Source organism: Pelodiscus sinensis, chromosome 2, assembly GCF_052426305.1.
Source record: "Pelodiscus sinensis isolate ZL-2025 chromosome 2, ASM5242630v1, whole genome shotgun sequence".
Lineage (NCBI taxonomy): Eukaryota > Metazoa > Chordata > Testudines > Trionychidae > Pelodiscus > Pelodiscus sinensis.
The window spans coordinates 53,946,993-53,965,116 of NC_143053.1; positions in this window are offsets into that span (position 1 = coordinate 53,946,993).

Sequence of the window (18,124 nt, forward strand, 5' to 3'; positions counted from 1 at the left end):
TTATTTCAAAATAACAAGCCCATCATTTCAAAGTAACAAGCTTGGTAGTGTGGACGCTCACCATTTTATTTCAAAATAACAGTGTAGACATGCCCTAAGTTATTTGGAAATGATTGGTGGCAGCTGTGAACAACTTCCATCAAGCCACCTTTACCCCACTTCAATGATGTCATGAGTGGGGCATGAATAGTAACCTACCTTCGGGACAGAAAGGAGACTGATCTTTTGCCAGAAGAAATGAGCTAATGAAGATGAAGTCCTAGATGTGTAGCTCTTGCTGCTAAAGGTCTTCCTACAGTCCTGCCATTATCTGGTGATGATCTGCTGAAACAGTCTTGCTTATACAGAGAGGGTGAGTCTAGACTGGCAAGATTTTGTGCAAAAGCGACCGCTTGAAAAACTTGCCAGCTGTCTACACTGGCCACTTGAATTTGTGCAAGAGCGCTGACTTTGTAATGTACAAAATCAGTGCTTCTTGCGCAAATACTTTCACGCTCCCGCTCGGGAAAAAGCCCTCTTGCGCAAGAATACTTGCGCAAGAGGGCCAGTGTAGACAGGGAAGAACTGTTTTGCGCAAAAAAGCCCCAATGGCAAAAATGGCGATCGGGGTTTCTTACGCAAAATCACGTCTAGACTGGCCATGGATGCTTTTGCGCAAAAGCATCCGTGCCAATCTAGATGCACTTTTGCGGAAATACTTTTAACGGAAAAACGTTTCCGTTAAAAGTATTTCCGCAAAATCATGCCAGTCTAGACATAGCCAGAGAGTGAGTGAGACTCCCTCAGTTCTGTCCTCATGGATTTGATCTTGGGCTAGTAAGAATAGATTTATTCTTTATTCCCAAATTAAACACAATTTTCCTTGCAAACACTGAGTCAGACTTGTGCTACAGCTCTGGTCTCACCTCAGAGTTTTGGAAGTATGCTACCTATGGAAGCTGCAAGGCCATCCAGAATGACTCCAGAAAGATCTATTTCCATTCTCAAACCCCTTTGGCCTCAGCCTGTTGCTTTTGAGGGAAAGATACATGAAATAAGTGGCAAATTTCCTGCTATTAAACCAGCAGGTAGCCACATCAGAGAAAAATTAAAAAGATATTTCTGAACTGGTGTGAATGGAAATATCAGCTACAGTCTGATTCTAGAAAGTTATCCTGCATTTCTCATTAGTTAATCAGTTGCTCTAAGACCCTTGGTATTAGTTCTCTGTCTTCACTGTTGCTCCTTCCAAATAAGAATCTACTGAAAAATATGCATACTGCAGGAAAATTGCAGACACATCCTAATGAAGGCTCATACTCACAAGACCAGACTTGAAAAATTGAGATGCTTTTGCAATCTGATCTAAATGTTTTACCGTATATCATTACTTCCTGCACTTGCTTCTATCAAAAATCCATTTTCCATTGTTCCTGTGCCCAACTCTCCCTCACCCTCAATTCCCCAAAGAATGCTTGAATATTCAGTCTTCTTTCCTAGCTCCCAGAACTCCCTGAATATTTGACTCCCCCACCCACAAGACTCCCTACAGTTGATGATATCTCATTAAAGAAGGTTCTTCTGGCCATGCATACTTTCCACTTATAAATAATTCAAACTTTAACCTAAAAAAAGTTACAGGTTTGATTTTTGTTTGAGATTTGGATAGATGCTAGTGCTCTAATTTCTTAACCAGTTTGCCTGACATGCATGTATACGTTTAGGTTATACCCTGCCCCAACCATGAGCTAAATACTGGCCGTGGGTTAGATCATGCACAGCATTAAGCATGGGGAATTTCTTCTGGCAAGTAATTTGGAATGAAGGGTATGCATACCTTGCAACATCAAGTTCCAAATCTGGCAAAAACCAGTTTTCAATAACCAGTTTCAAAAGACACAGAGACATGAACTATCTAGGCAAATTAAAAAACACTATGGGTATGTCTACACAGCAAAGTTATTTCAAAATAACAGCCATTATTTTGAAATAACTATCCTAGCGTCTACACAGCCATTACATTATTTTGAAATTAAATTGAAATACCAGAGGGCTCATTTCGTATTTGGTAAACCTCATTCCACGAGGAATAACACCAAATTTGAAATAGCTATTTTGAAATAAGTGCTATGTAGACCTGGTGGCCACTCTGGCCTCAACCAAGAACATTCCTCTCCCTCCCCTACTCCCCAGAACTCTTAAAGGGGTAGACTCTGGCCACAGTGCCTGTGCCAGCTCCAAGCCTGCCAGCCCAGAGCCAGCGGTCATTACCCCTGACCCAGTGGCCCCAAAACATGAGCCAGCAAGCCACTGGCAACCAGCCCTCCACTGCTCCCTAGGAGCAGTCTGCCAGCTCCCAGGAGCCTGACGGGCTGGAGAAGGAGGGTGGTTCCTGGTCCAGAGTGGAGATCATGGTCCTTATTCAGGTTTGGGGGGGGATGCCCCCAACTTCCATGATCTCTGCACTAGATGGAGGAATGTGGCCATTTATGGCAGGATAGCTACCAGCCTGGCTACCAAAATCCACATGCGAACCCAGGAGCCGGTTTACATGAAAATCAAGTTGGTCTGGTGAGACCTGCAACCCTGAGCCCTGAGCTTCCCCTCCCCATTTTTCCCCTTGCTTCTCCCTTCCAGCTCCCTCCTTCCAGGTTTCCCTCTCCCATTCTCTCTTCTCCCGCTTCCTTTCCCCAGTCTCACCAGAGTTTCATTCCCCGCCCCAGTTTTGTTAAATAAAGAGAGTTTGTGTTCATGAAAATACATGTATTTTATCTGACATCAGGACGGGGGGGGGGGGTGGTTAGAGAGGGGTAAGTGGAAGTACGTGAGGGAGGAATGGGGCAGACAAGGGAGGCTGTTAGTTCTCCTCAGGGTGGAAGCTCTCCCGCAGGGCCTCCTGGATACAGACAGCTCCCTGATGGACCTCCCAGATGGCATCCTGCAAAAAGTGCAGCCAGTCTCCAATGCATCCAAGAGAAGCATCAAAGTGCCCAGGGGCAGCTCTGGCTCCATGTTGCAGAGTGCTGTGGTGTCCCGAGTGAGGGCAACCAGAGCACGCAGAGACAAAATGCTTTGCTGTCCCTAATTGAGGTAGGCAAGCAAGCAGGGAAACCTGAGAACTGGCTGTCCGAGGGGGGGGGGGGGGATCCCTTTAAGCACAGGCCTCAGATAGCCTCAAGCAGCAGCCACACAAAGTAACTCCTGACCTGATGCCCTGCTGGACCTGGTTCCAGCCAGCTTTAAATGCAATTCAGCATCCACTCAGTGTGGATGCACTATTTTGAAATAGCAGAACACTATTTCAAAATGTATTTTGTGTGTAGATGCTTTATTTTGAAATAAGCTATTTTGAAATAACTATTATGATATAAGAATTATGCAGAGATAACTTACATTTTTCTGGATACTAGTTTTAGAAGAGTGATTTTGAACATTTATGAGGTTATGAACTATAGACATCTGATCTAGATATTTCTTGAAAATGGGGATTTAGAATGTGGGGATGGACACTTGTGATTAAGCTTTGAGTACTTCTGCAAATTAGCATTAAGAAACTCAGACTGGTTAAAATATCCCTTCAGGAATCAGGAAAAAAAGCCTATTATGCTACTGCTTTTTAAGCAATGAAGTAACATGTCCTTTTTGACACCAAAACTGCTTTTGTGAAGAAATACATTCATTTGCAATCATAATGAACTGGAATTGCTGACTTCCAAAACTCACGAAGCACTCTGTATCCCTAACATGCATTTAAAATAGTAAGAAATGACCCTTACTGCAGAAGCAACTAATTGGTTTATTGCGCTGAAGAGCTGGTGACAAGAAAAGCAGTTGGTAGCAGAGCTTTCATCACAAGTTATTCTAAGAAATAACTAATTTAAACCTCCTCAAGCACAGACACAACCTGCTCCACATGGGAGTGCATCTCCAGAGGGTTCATTAAGTAACTGGCATTCTAGATTTTGGAATCAACAACTAAACACTACTCTAACCTTTACCATATGATTGCTTGTAAACCCTGTAGGCTTAGTATATTTGCCAAAGAACTGAGAGTTGCAAATAGCCTGGAATATAAACTAATGTAGAATGTATGAAATTGTATGCAGTACAGCAACTTATGCTTAAATCCAGTAAATGAGAAGATATCCTTTACTATAATAATTTTAAGACAGTTTTCTATTACGATTCAGAGAAATATTTTCTTTTTCTTGTTACTATGAGAGAATATGTTGCTCATGAATATGAGAAAATATTATCCCTGACTTGAATTAGGTATAGTGGAAAACTTGCACATTTCACCACACTGCTCTGCATATGTATCTCAGAACTGGTATGTAGAATCTTGCTAGCTCTGAATATATCTCTACTGGAGATGAATTTACAGGTCTATAGAAGGAAATCATACATATTCAGGTGTGCATGATTGTTGACCTCCAGTGATTAGCTTACAAAGAAGACTCTCAGCCCTGGTCTACACTAGAGAGTTATTTCAAAATAACAAGTAGAGCATACACACTACCAGGCCTATTATTTCAAAATAAGAGGTTGGTTATTTCAAAACACTAACTCCTGCTTTCCTTGGGGAATAAGCTTATTTCGAAATAGCTATTTCAGGAGTAGTTATTTTGAAATAACTCAGGTTCCTGAGTTTGGTTTACATGGGTTCATTGTCTCCTGGTCCTCAGCCTTTATTTTGTGGTTCTTTGGTTTAATGAACGCCACCCAAAAAAACCCCCCCAGAAAAACCAAAAAACCAAAAAAACCACCACTCAGTCAGAATTATATTTTTGTCTCTGTAGAGAAAAATATGGCATTTGCATTTTTAGGGTGGTTTCCACTGAAACCCATCAATTCTTCCTAGCGGCCATATTTATTGCAGTTTAACCAATCTGTTCCAAGAGCTTTGGAAGTCCAACTTCCAAACCTGAAACAAAGAAAATTTCACCTGTCCTCTTTCCCTGGTTATTCTCTTCCCTCTCTCTTGGTAGATCAAAAGGCTATCCCTGGGGAAGCTCAGGATGGCAGGTAGGATAGCAGAGGTGAGTGATAGCAAAGCAACTAGAACTAAGCTGGACTGAAACACACCCAGCTTTTGCAGGGGCAGTGAGATTGCTCAGTACTCAGGACAAGTTCTATGCCATGTCAGCTTGCTCTGAGGACACTGTTGGTCGTTTCAAACTGCTTGCTCTTTCTCTGGGAAAGGAGATGGCTACATATATCCGCACGCCAGAGTGCCAGTTTATTTGATGTTTATGCTGGGAGTGAGGGGAGAAAATAAGTGCTCGTCTTGCCCATTCTCAACTGCCATATCGCACAGGTTCTATGCAGGTTTTTGCAGGAAACTTCCTCCCACATTCACACAGCTTCTGGCCAGCAAAATTTTACTGGCGTGAAGTATTCCAACAAAATCATTAAGGGTGTTGCAGCAACTTCAGGCAACACCATCCTGAATTGTTTTATGTCTTTAGACAGTCTCTTCTACCTTTTCCTCCCACTGTTGTTATGTACACTATCCCTCAGCAGAGGACAGGTTTCCAGGGAGAAAAAGGAGGGTGTATGAAAGTATTAAATTTGCATATATTTGAATATTAGTATTTTATTCATTCTGAATATTATTTTTAAAGTGATGTCAGTAGTTCCAGCCTCTGTTTATAAAAGTACATCAATCCTGTTACCTCTAAGAGTAGAGGGTTACAAACATACATTTGACGCCCCCCACTTTCTTCCCTGGGTTACTCAGGAGCAGATTATGGTCACCTGTGTGCTTGGATGCCTGATGTTTTTAACATTAAAGGAGACCCTAATTTCCCCAGTGGTGATGTTGGATCATGCAGATTCCCTATCTACCCCTTACTGCAGCCCCTTGCTTCTAAATGAATATACAAAGGTGGTGCCTCCACCTGGCTGGCCCCAGTACACACTTAATGGTATACCTTGAAAGTCTCCAGAAATAAACTTATTCCAGTAATAATCTGGCACTAACTACAAAACACCAATTATAAATAATACATATCTAAATGAATAAATTAGAATTAACACAGCTTTACTTAACTTAAAGAAACAGTGCTTAATAGACTAAAATTGAATAAAATCAGTTAACATAGTACACAGAAATAAAGGAAACTTATCTACTTGGCATTTACACTGCCACCACTTAGCCCACCCCAGAATGTGCACTCCTCTGGATCTCAGAATCCCAGACACCTGCTTGCATGAGAGCACTTGAAGATCTGCAGCAGGAGTGGAGACATCCCTGTGCAGGTTCTGTGTGTGTCAGACCAAGCAGCAACAACTGCAAAATTCCTCTGCCACTGGAGCAGTGCCCACCAAATGCCAGCAGTTCTGGTTCACTGGGCAGATCACTCTGCCTCTCTTTGGATCCAGAGTCAGTCTGTCTTCTGTTCTCCGTCCCAGGCAGCACCTTCCCAAACAGCCACAGTTACTCACAGTTACTTCTGTGCAGGTTTATGCAGGCTCTTCTCAGCCACAGGCACAGCCAAAGTCTCTCCCCTCCAGGGACAATCATCAACAGCCCTTGAAGCAGCCTGCTAGATCCAAGCCCCAGTAGGCTCTCAGCAGCAGGCTCTAGCTTCCACTATTAGCTCCTGGACTGGAAAACGCTCCACACCAGCAATCTGGCTCCTCTCTCCAAACTAGAGCCTCTCAACTCCTGGGGCACCATGTATGAGGGAATGGGGGGCAGTTGCCCCCGTCCCAAGTTTGAACCCCTGGATTTCATGCTTGAGGTCTGATTAAAGTTGTATGCCCTGACTCCAGAGGCAGTTCTTAAATGCAACAGTTTAGGCTGCTCCCAGCTTTGGCTTAGGAGCAGGGAGTTTGTTATAAAAAGATGGAGGGGCAGGAAGATTAAGAATAACAAAAGGCTGGTTATTCAGGTAACTGACGGATCATTAGATCATAAAGAAAACATTGCCAGGTTTTCATTAAAAGATAGGGGAGGGGGAAAGTGTAGGAATAAGTGTTGTGCTGCAGGGATCTGCATTTGGATCACTGCTGTTAAACTTATCATAAATGTTCTTGGAAAAAAAGGGTAAACAGTGACTAATCCAAAGCTGAACGCAAAGAGTTATAAAGGGATCTCACAAAACTGGGTGCTTAGCTAACACAAAGGCAGATGAAATTCAATGTTTATAAGTGCAAAGTAATGCCCTTTGGAAAATATAATCGTAACTAGAGATACAAAATTATGTGGTCTAAAATAGCTGATAACCCCTCAAGAAAGAGATCTTGGAATCTTTGTGGATAGTTTCCTGAAAAGATCTGCTCAATGTTCAGTGACAGTCTAAAAACTAAAAAGCTAACAGAATATTGGGAATCATTAGGAAAGAAATAGATCAGACAAAATACATTATTGCCACTAAATAAAATCATTGTATACCTACATAATGAATACTGTATGCAGATCTGGTCACCACATCTAAAAAAAAAAAAGAGAGATTGGATTTGGAAAAGATACATAAAGGCCAACAGAAATTATTAGAGATAAGGAACAGCTTCCATATAAGGACTGATTAACAAAACTGGGACTTTTCAGCTTGGAAAAGAAATGATTAAATGGTGTAGGGATATGTTAGAGGTCTAGAAAATCATGAATGATGTGGAAAAATAGAATAAGGACATGTTATTCATTCCTTCTCTAACATAACACAATAAGCTAACTGTCAGCCGACGGTCAGGGCAGTGTGTGTGTGCATGCTTCCGAGAAAAGGTTTAACGACTGTGTCTTTACTGCTAGGACTGGGGTCCCATCGCAGAGGGTGGCCAGCAGGCCAAAAGACGCCTCGTTATATAGGAAGAGCTTATTATACTTTAGATTTTAGCTGCTAGAACACAAAGTTCCTTAGCTACACTAACCCAATTAATTTTTTAGGCAGCAGATTTAAAACAAACAAAGTAAATTATTTTTTCATGGTCAAATTGTGGAACTCTTTTCCAGGAGATGGTGGGAAGGACCAAAGTATAACAGGGTTCCAATAAGAACAAAATAAGTTCAGGGAGGATAGGTCCATCAATGGCTACCAGCCAGAATGGGCAGGGACAGTGTCCCTAAGCAACTGTTTTCCAGAAGCTGGGAATGGGTGATGGGATGGATCATGATGATTACCTGTTGTGTTTATTCTTTCTGAAGCTCCTGGTATTGGCCACTGTTGGAAAACAGGATACAGGGCTAGAAAGACCTTTGGTCTGACCCTGTATGGCCAGTCTGATGCTCTTATGTAGGTCTGAAATGTATGTGCCCTCTTACTGTAACCCACTAGATCCCGCTCTCCTTCCAGAGCTGAGATAGAGCTCAGTGCTGTGTCTACATTGGTACCCCTTTCCGGAAAAGGGATGCAAATAAGACACTTTGGAATTGCAAATTCCATGGGGGATTTAACTATCCCCTGTGGCATTTGCATGAACATGGCTGCCGCTTTTTTCCGGCTCGGGGTTTTGCCGGAGAAAAGCGCCAGTCTAGACAGGATCTTGCGGAAAATAAGCCCTTTTCTGGAAGTTCCCTTATTCCTACTTTCAAGTATTCAAGTATTGAAGTATTTCAAGTATTGAAGGAGTATTCAAGTATTCAAGAATTCAAGTATTTCAAGTATTGAAAGTAGGAATAAGGGATCTTCCGGAAAAGGGCTTATTTTCTGCAAGATCCCGTCTAGACTGGCGCTTTTCTCTGGCAAAACCCTGAGCCGGAAAAAAGCGGCAGCCAGGTTCATGCAAATGCCGCGGGGGATATTTAAATCCGACGCGGAATTTGCAATTCCGAAGTGTTTCATTAGCATCCCTTTTCCGGAAAGGGATGCCAATGTAGACACATCCCAGGAGTCCTGATGCGCCTCTCTCTTCCCAGAGTTCGTAACAAAGTAAATATATATATATATTAAACTTTCAAGGCTAACTCATGTTCCTTAAGTGATTTTCCACAAGATGTCAGAATATGTTAATGTTAGAGCTGAGTGAGTCTAATGATTTATTTTTTTCTTTTGTATAGGAATTAGATACAGTGCTCCTGTCAGCTAACTGCTAAGTTGTCTGCTAACAAAAGCAGAGTTTTCCAGAGCCTTGGTAGCCCCTGGATAGAGAGGGGAGGGCGGATGGTGTTTGGTTTGTACTGAGCATGCTCAGTAACACGTCTGAAGCCACTGACCATAGTCTGCCTCCTATGCTCTCACTCCCCCCACCCCATCACGGCATGATGTTGCCCCCCCTTCCAAAATGTGAAATGGCGCCACTGCCCAACTCTCTCCCTGCACTGCCTGGAAGAGTAACAGTTTCCCTCATTTTTCCCAAGGACTCCTGGGAGTTGTAGTCTCTAAGGCTAGACTGCAGCACAAAGAAACCTCCCAATAAAAGTCAGAGTAGTATCAGGAACCTACACAGTGAAGAGAGAATAATATTGGTAACATTTTCAAAATAACCCAAATTAGTTAAGAGCTTATGTCCAGTTTTCAAAGCACATGAAACCATTAGAAAGTCAATGGAATTTAGGTTCATAAAGGATTTCTGACTTTTGAAAAAATTACCCTATAGAATAATACATTTTACTCTGACTCTTTAGATTAAAACATATTGAATTTATTCTTTTAGCACTTTCCAAAACAAACCCTAAAAACACTGTTAAATTCTCTCATTCCTCTTTTTGAACTCTTTTGATTCATATTTTTTCCATCTTACCATACGTTTTAGAAATGTGCATCTGTCTGTCCATCTGTGACTCTTTTTTTTCAAGAATTCCCCCTAAATGGTAAGAACTAGGACCACCAAATTTGGTATGCATAACTTATCATAATTTAAAGCAAGGTTTGGGTTTCATTGTGCCAGGATAATGGGGTGTGCCTGGAATGTGATTGTTTCTCATAAAATGGAAAGGGGTGGGGGCCTGACAGGAGGGAGTTATTTTGCACAATGACCACAGGGGGCAGCACAGACCCAGCACCCCATTGGGCAAGCAGGGGGTAGAATAAGGGACAGTGATATATTATATATTTCAGAGAGTTTATCTGTTTGTGTGTGTCTGTGTCTGTCTGTCCTTCAGCAGGAGAACAAGCACCACTCCCCTAGCTGTGCTCACTGGAGCTGCAGTGGCCATGGACAGGTGCCTCTCACCTGTCCCCAAGCTGCTGCAGTGAGAAAGGGTTGGGGTTGTCCTCTCTCCTTGAGGCATCCTGCCCCACCCTAGAACAATTATTTAAATGAAGAAAAACAAAACTTCTTTGAGTTAAGGACCTGAGTAACACTGGGTAAATCTTCTAGTTACATATAAATAGAATATTATTCACTCTCATATCTTCTACATGCATGAACATTCTCTTAAATGATTTCCAAGATAAAGTACATTAGAAAAAGAATTAAAAATTTGTTCTGCTACTACATTACATATAGAAATGCAGAATACTATGGTGATCCCTCATCAACATATATGTGAATAGATTGAAGCACCTCTTTGCTTTCAGTCCAGTACTTAGTTCATTAGATATGATGAATGAAGTCCTGCTACATGGAACTCCATGTGAGTTTTGTACTGTGTTGGTAAGACCAGGGTTTCACCCCCTGGCTTTGCAGGATATCAACACATGTACTCCACCCCCAGCATCTCTTAAATTCAGATGCTCAAAACTGCTTTTCGGGTTGTTGCTGTTGTATTGTTTGGGGTTGGTTGTTTTTGCAATTATCCAGGAGTAAAAAATATGTAGGGCTAAGTTTTACTGCCAAAAGTACAAGTGTTGTAAAGCAGCTTCAGTTTCACAGAACATTCCATTTAAAAAAGCAACCGCAGAAACTTTTTACAATGGATTCCTGACTAGCTATAGTTAGACTTCCAAATCTCTTTTTCAGAAAGAAGCCAGGCATCATTTTAAGTCGCAATATACACACTTTTTGTTGTTCCCTTCACCAACATCAACATCGGGTGGTCAGGGAAGGCGCATGACACCTGCATATTCCACAACTCCAGCCTCTTCCATTCCCTTCTGCAGACATATGGAGACCCTTCTGCTGCAGTCATGCACGTAAGTAGTCCCATTAGTGTTTGCAGCATCAGAACCTTAGGGTCAATTTTAAAATTGGTCTCTGAATTTGCACACAAGGGGTGAAAACCTCCCCCATTAGGGTCAATGAGAAAGCTTTCTCCTTGAAAGCTCCCATTGACTCCAATGGGGCCAGGATTTCTTAGGCATCTAGCTACTATTTGACAGACACAAAATCCCCTGAATTGCATGTGCAAATATCTGTTTCCATACTGAGCAGAATGGATGTAAAGATTTTATGCATAACTTCAGAAGCTGTATTTGAACCTTTGGCCCTTAACCTAGAGTGCCTGCTGCTGTAATTCTTTAAATACCTCCCTTCACATGCTGGTAAGTGACTGCATTTCCATTTTAAAACTAAAAGAGGGACGAGAAAAACTAGTTTCTAGTCAGACTGAAAGAGTCCATTTAAACCAATACACAAAATATGACCATTCTGTAGAAGTAAGTCAGAGAAATTTGGCTAAAAGGAAGATGCAAATGTCAAAGACAGCCCAGGCAGCCCCTACCATGTCATTTGCGCATTAAGGCAGATTGTAGACAACTTTGTACTGTATTTTTCAGTAAAAATGGATACTTGTTATAGCAATAACTAAACTTGGTATATCTGGTCACTTAGATACACAACACTTCCATAATCAAACATTTTCACCAATGCATAAATAATGGGAACTCTTGTACTTCTTGCTATGTGTTATGGGAAAATAGGTTTGCAAATGAGATGAAATGCTCCAGTTTTCCCTGCCCATTTAAACAAACTTGTGATTCAAAATATTTTCCTTTCTTCCTTCTTCACTTTAAGAAAAATCAGAATAATAGGGTACAAAAAAGACTACAAAGAGGGAGTAGTTGTGTGGTGGGAATAAAAGATACATGCCCGTATCAGGAGCAGTGGATCTGCCCTATAATGCTAGTTTTGCTATTAAGGAAATACAACAATTGGGGGGCTAGAGCAATTTTAGGAGAGCATAATCTGCGCAAAAATTCCAGCTGTGAACATGTGAAAGATGCTTCCTTGAATACATATTAAATTTCTATGTGCACCTACAATTCACGCAAAGCTCTACATATACATCCTTGTCTAAACTCATTTACTGAATTTTGCATTAAAAAGGGCATCAAATGGATAAGCTTTATATTTTAGAGCACAATTAACATTAAAAGTCATACCATAACCCAGGTCCACAAGCCCCCTTTTTATAATAGAAAACTGATGAATTAAATAAGAAGTGTAAGACAGAATTGGCCATGTTGTCTTTTTTTTTAAAAAGGACACTTCACTGGTTTATGGAACACTTCAGAACAGGAGAAAATGAAAATGAATTAAAATGTATATATCATCTGCTGTTCTTTCCATCATGAGAAAATTTTCAGGTAGCCAACTGTTTTGAAATAAAATTCCCTGCAGTTGCTATAGTGATGATAATAAAGTTCCTACCTCAATTTGCGTGATAGAGGTTCCTAGCAGAACACTTGAAAAGGTAAGCTAATCAAAATGAAGACATCGTTAGTTCTCATGCTCAAAGCAGCCTCCTTGAATTTAGTTCACAATTACAGGACTCCTCCATTGTCGTCAATTTTATTATATGTACATTATCATAATCTTCCTCAATGTGGAAGTAACAAATTATGCAGCACAGACAGTATTACTCTTTTTACAGGTTAAAGCCAGTGGACAAAAGATATATTAGTTTGCAACAATTATCAATGACTGAATCTAAAACATTTCTCTATTACCTTTTTGTTCATTACAAATCTTCATTTTTTAATAATGCCATGGTTGTATGTTATTTTGCTTCTATAGCACATAATGTTTAGATCTTGTTTTATCTCAGTGTTGATGTAAACTAAATAGCATTAAAGGAGACAGTTACCTGTCAAAATGGATGAGTCATCAAAGTGATGTCAAAGATAAAACAGTATTGCTCAGACGTATGTTCAATGGCAATAATTTTGTAAAATAACATAATTTACTTTAAAACATTTGTGAAGCTAAAATAGCTCCCCGAATAGTTGGTTTAGAAGGAAAAATACGCAAAAGAGCTGACAAAAAGTAGAATGTCATTAACTATTATTTACATAAATAAGATAAAACAAATACTAAATCTGACAAAAAATAAGACTAATCATTGTGAAAACAATAACGTTTTGGTGAGGCCCTTCTAAATATAACCATTATTTACAACTGTAGTTTAACTACCTATGCATGCATGTTTCTGTGTGGGTGTTTGTATGTGTTTTGATGTCTTTGTGTATTTGTCATTAAAGCTATATGAGCTACCTACACTCTGCTTCTGTACTCTTAAGTATAAATCACGCCCACCAATGCAGATAACATTTTATTTGAAAAAACCTTGTTTGTTGGTGAAAAATTGATACAGACTACAGTTCAATCACAGCTAATGTTTGAAGTGCTAGGGCACAAATATTGTGATCGGGACACAGTTAATGGCCATAATGTCAGTAAGCTTTTAATTAATATCTTTCATTATTTTAAAAATATTTTATAGAGGGACTAATTAAGACTCCATGTTCCATTAAAAGCAAAACTAGTTAGGATGATTTCATCCTAAACTGAAATCCCTATCCCATCTAGTGCTGCAGTTTCATATGCTCTTTGGCCAAATGTGTGAAGCCTTAATCTGACCAGTGACATTCAGGTCATGAGTACACATATGGTATGCCATACTGACTCAATTAACAATCCATCAATTTAATTGCATAATATATCAGAAGATGTATTCCCCTACCACTTACAGTTAGATGGGAGCATAAAAATAAATAATACAATGCAACAATTTTCCGCTGTTTGTTTACTTAAGTGGGAATATTATAAAGATACAACAGTATATTTTATAAAGTATTTTTTTGTTCTTAGAAAAATAATTTTTGACAGCCAAACTGACGGGGGACTGCTAGTTTTAAAAATGATGCTCCTTATAATAAGTGAGCGTAGGTGGAAAGTACACCTTACAAGAAAATTACAGCGCTTCAACTGATTCTAATCACATTAATGTAGGGATAAGAAAAAAAGAAGGTATATTATTTAAACATTATGTAAATTATGAAGAAAGTTAACACATTGCAAACTTATAAGTAGTGACACGACTGAGTTGATTTATGCAATCACTCCAGACATCAAATCCTTCTGGAATAATATACATGACAAAAAATGACAACATGGTGACACATTCAAAAAAAGAAGAAAAAAATTAAACCTATATTTTAATATTCTAATGCAAAACCTTGAAATAATAGAAGTCAAATACAAAGCCTTGAAAGCTAAAAAAAATATATATGAAGGCAGAAAGAGAGGATTTCTGTCAGTGGCACAATTTTCACTATCTAAGAAAAACCTCCTTTCACTTTGTTACTTTTAATCTGTTGATTTGATTTTAAATCCTGGTTTTGAGAAAAAAATGTCAGCTCATCATGTGGAATTAGGAGGTTTTCAAGGCTTGAGCTTCCTGTTTCAGTTTTGTCTGTATACACCTGTTTGTAACCCTTGCAAATCATGTCCCTCTTTTGCAGATTCTGTGTGCATCACAACTGTCAGCCACACACCATAAAGTTATTGTGAATATCCCTACTTTACATGAAACAACTCCATACTGCTGAGGTTCTTCCCATTCTGTCCCTCCATGGGGGGTGAAAATCATTCCAGTGTGATTTGTCTTTACTGATCAGCAGTTCTTCCCTGGAACCAGAATTTGCCTTCATTTTTAATGGAAGAATAGCCAGTTTGATGTATTTTGCTTCTTAGCATGGCTTATTCAACCAAAACGCACCAGAGCTTCCTGCACGGTTAATAGTTGCCTTCTTCTACAAAGAAAGACAAAACTAGTACCTGCTAGACTAATTTAGGTATCCCGAAACCAAGAACAATGTAATAATATCTCTTCCAGAGATGCGGCATCAGCATTATTAGTGCACTTTTTAATGTAGTTCCTGAGAGTTTCAGGGCATAGCGAGCTTATCTGAAAACCCATGTGTATCAGCAATTTCAGAACAAGAAAAACAAAACAATAAATTGTTGTTACATATAATTTTAAGATTTTCTAACTCACCATTGGGTAACAATGTAGTTCTCTCTCGCATAGAAGAATAAACTAAAAATGAAAAGGCATATAATGTATCATTATTAATTAGGAACTGCAGAGTCCATCTAATTAGTAAGCTGTGTTGTTTATATATTTACATTTCTGTTCAATATTATGCTTTGTGTGTGTGTGTTACAAGTAGTTTTATAAGGAACAAATAACTTTTTAGTCTTCCACAATTCCAAGCAACTTTTATTTGCCCTGTTTACAGCTAGTAACAAAACTGGCAGGATGAACAGCTTCCTAAGAAGCTTCTGTCCTTTGAACTGACTGTTAGGAGGTATAAGGTTAACTATGGCCTCTTGAAAGATCCAAGTGGGGATGTATTTGTATGGAATTGATGATGGTCATATACAGAAGGCAACCTATTTTATTGTTATCAGATTGATTTCACTTACATATACAGAAGCTATTTACATGTATCTATACTGGGAAGCAGTGCAATTCAAGAATGAACAGCAGAAAATTTGACTGACCAACTAATTAGACATTTTAAATATCAGGCTTATTTCTTAAGGAATCATTTTAGTGACTTCTAAATATAATTTTGTGGAACAGTGTTTGCACACAGTGAATCTAGACCTGCAGTCAAGACATATTTGCTCACAAAACAAAATTTGTTTCATGGCACAACAAAATTAATTTTGGATGGAAGCAAACATAATCCAATCAGGGAATATAAATAAATCCCTGGGACTTTTAGGTAACCCATCAACATCACAATTATGGACTCACAAATTTCTAGTACTCACAATAATACTTTTGGCCAAAAAATCATGAGCAATTCATTGCCTGACATTCATTTGAATAAAACAGCTATTTAACAATCCTAAATGGCAAACAAGTTCATAAAATTGATGCTTGTTTATGGACAATGTATTGACAGGAAGGAAATCTATAATAGCCAAAAGAATTATTTGTTGCCAATTGTTCACCCTCTTTTATTAATAATCTGGTTTTAATATAGCTCAGGGATTTGCTTATCAGATTCATAGACACTTTTAAAAGTTTAAAAAACCCCAAACCTGAAATGATCATAAAAAAATCAGAAGTGTATATATTTTAATAGATACCAGCCAATGACTTCTGTGTATAGGGGTTTAGCAGATAAAACGGGGCATCCATTTTTAAAAATGAAGTTAGTAATTGTGATACTGTTTTGACTGATGCAGGATGCTACATCCTTCTATCCATGAAACACACATGGACAGTGGCAGTGCCAGCTGCCTATGAATGATCTGGAGGAACCTAGAAATGAGAGGATAGCGCAGTCTCTGGGCACATCTATACTACAACACTATTTCAAAATAACTCATTATTTCAAAATAATAAGGTGAAATTATTTTGAAATAATGGGCTTTTTATTCCAGAATAATAAACCCTCATTTCTCAAGGAGTAATGCCTATTTCAAAATAGTTATTTTAAAATAGGGTGTGTGTAGATGGGAGCTGTGGTTATTTCAAAATAATTGGCCTCCAGGGCTTCTCACAGCTGCCCTGGTTGCTACTCTATCCACACCCATCAGAACTCTATAGTTTCCCTTCCCCATGAAGGTTTAAAGGTGCAGGAAGAAGAGAAAGTGTTTGTGCAGGACACAGCAGGACCCTGAACTGCCTTCCTTGCTGCCATGGCAGAGTCCAGTACTCCCACCAAATCCCCTTGGCTGCAAGCATACTCGCTTGCAGCCACCTCAGAAGCCCCTGGCCAGAGAAAGAAAAGGAGGGTATCCGCATGGACTGATGCAGAGATCATAGATCTGATTGAGATCTGGGACGGGGTGTGTGTGTGTAGAAATCAGTCCAACCTCCAGGATCTCTGCACCAGATGCTAAAATGCAAATTTCTACAGCCGGATGGCCAACAGCCTGGGCCAGAAGGGCCACATGCACACCCAGGAGCAGGTGCGCATGAAAATAAAGGATCTCAGGCAGAACTACACAAAGGCCAAGGAATGGAGTTCCCACTCCACAGTGGCACCCCATTTGTACTTCTATTACAAAAAGCTCCACTGCATCCTATGAGAGGGGTCAGTCGCTCTTCTCCCTGTTGTGGAATCTGGGCTGGAGACACCTTCTGGAGGGTAGAGCTGTTGACGAGGAGGTCAAGGAGGAGGAGAAAGATGAGGCCATCCAGGACACAAGGCCTGACAGCGAGGAGGTCAGTCTGTCTTGGAACCGGTACTCTCCTCCCAAGATGTCACCCAGACAAAGCTGGGAAAGTCCCATTAGGTGAGTTCCATTACTTTTCCTAGACACACATTGGGGGAGGCAGCAGGCTGCGAGGGGCTTTGCACTCCTTGTTTCACCTTTTTAGTCTGGGAATCACATAGCAGCCCGTGCATGTGGGTGCATATGAAGCACTAGTCCAGAGCACACAGCCACATGAGTCTGCCACAAAGGAACCTTATGCTCCTGCTCATAGGGTTTTTAGAGAGGCCTGCCATACTCCTGACCCCGTGGTGGGACATCTTCCCACCACAAGCCACCACTAAGGAGGATCGAGTCATGGAAACACACAGCAGTGATGCACATGATACAGGCTCATGCCTGCACTCTTGGGCAACATCTGCTCCCAAACAAGCACAGTGAGGTGGAAGACACTGAGCCCTGGCATGGGAACCTGCCAATAGGAGGAAGAAGAGGGGACCCCAGTACCACATACCCCAGCAAACAGCATCTGCCACTCACACACACCTTTCCCAATACCCTACCCTCCTTTCCTCCAGTGGTCAGGGATAGAAGTCCTCTCACTATGAGATGCTGCCACTGCCAGACCTGGTGTGAGAGGCATGTAAGGAAGGTGAGCGTCCCCATCCTGCTCACAGGCTTCCAGTCTGGCCGGCACCTTCCCATGCTTGCTTAGCTCTAGGGCATTATGCTAGCGAGGCTCCTCTCAGACATTTGTGCCCCTGCTGGAAAGCGCTTGCTGTCTAGGCCACAGATGGCCTTGTTCGAAGCACATCGCTATCATCTGAACCAAGATCTTTTGGTGTCAGCTCACAGATTAGGG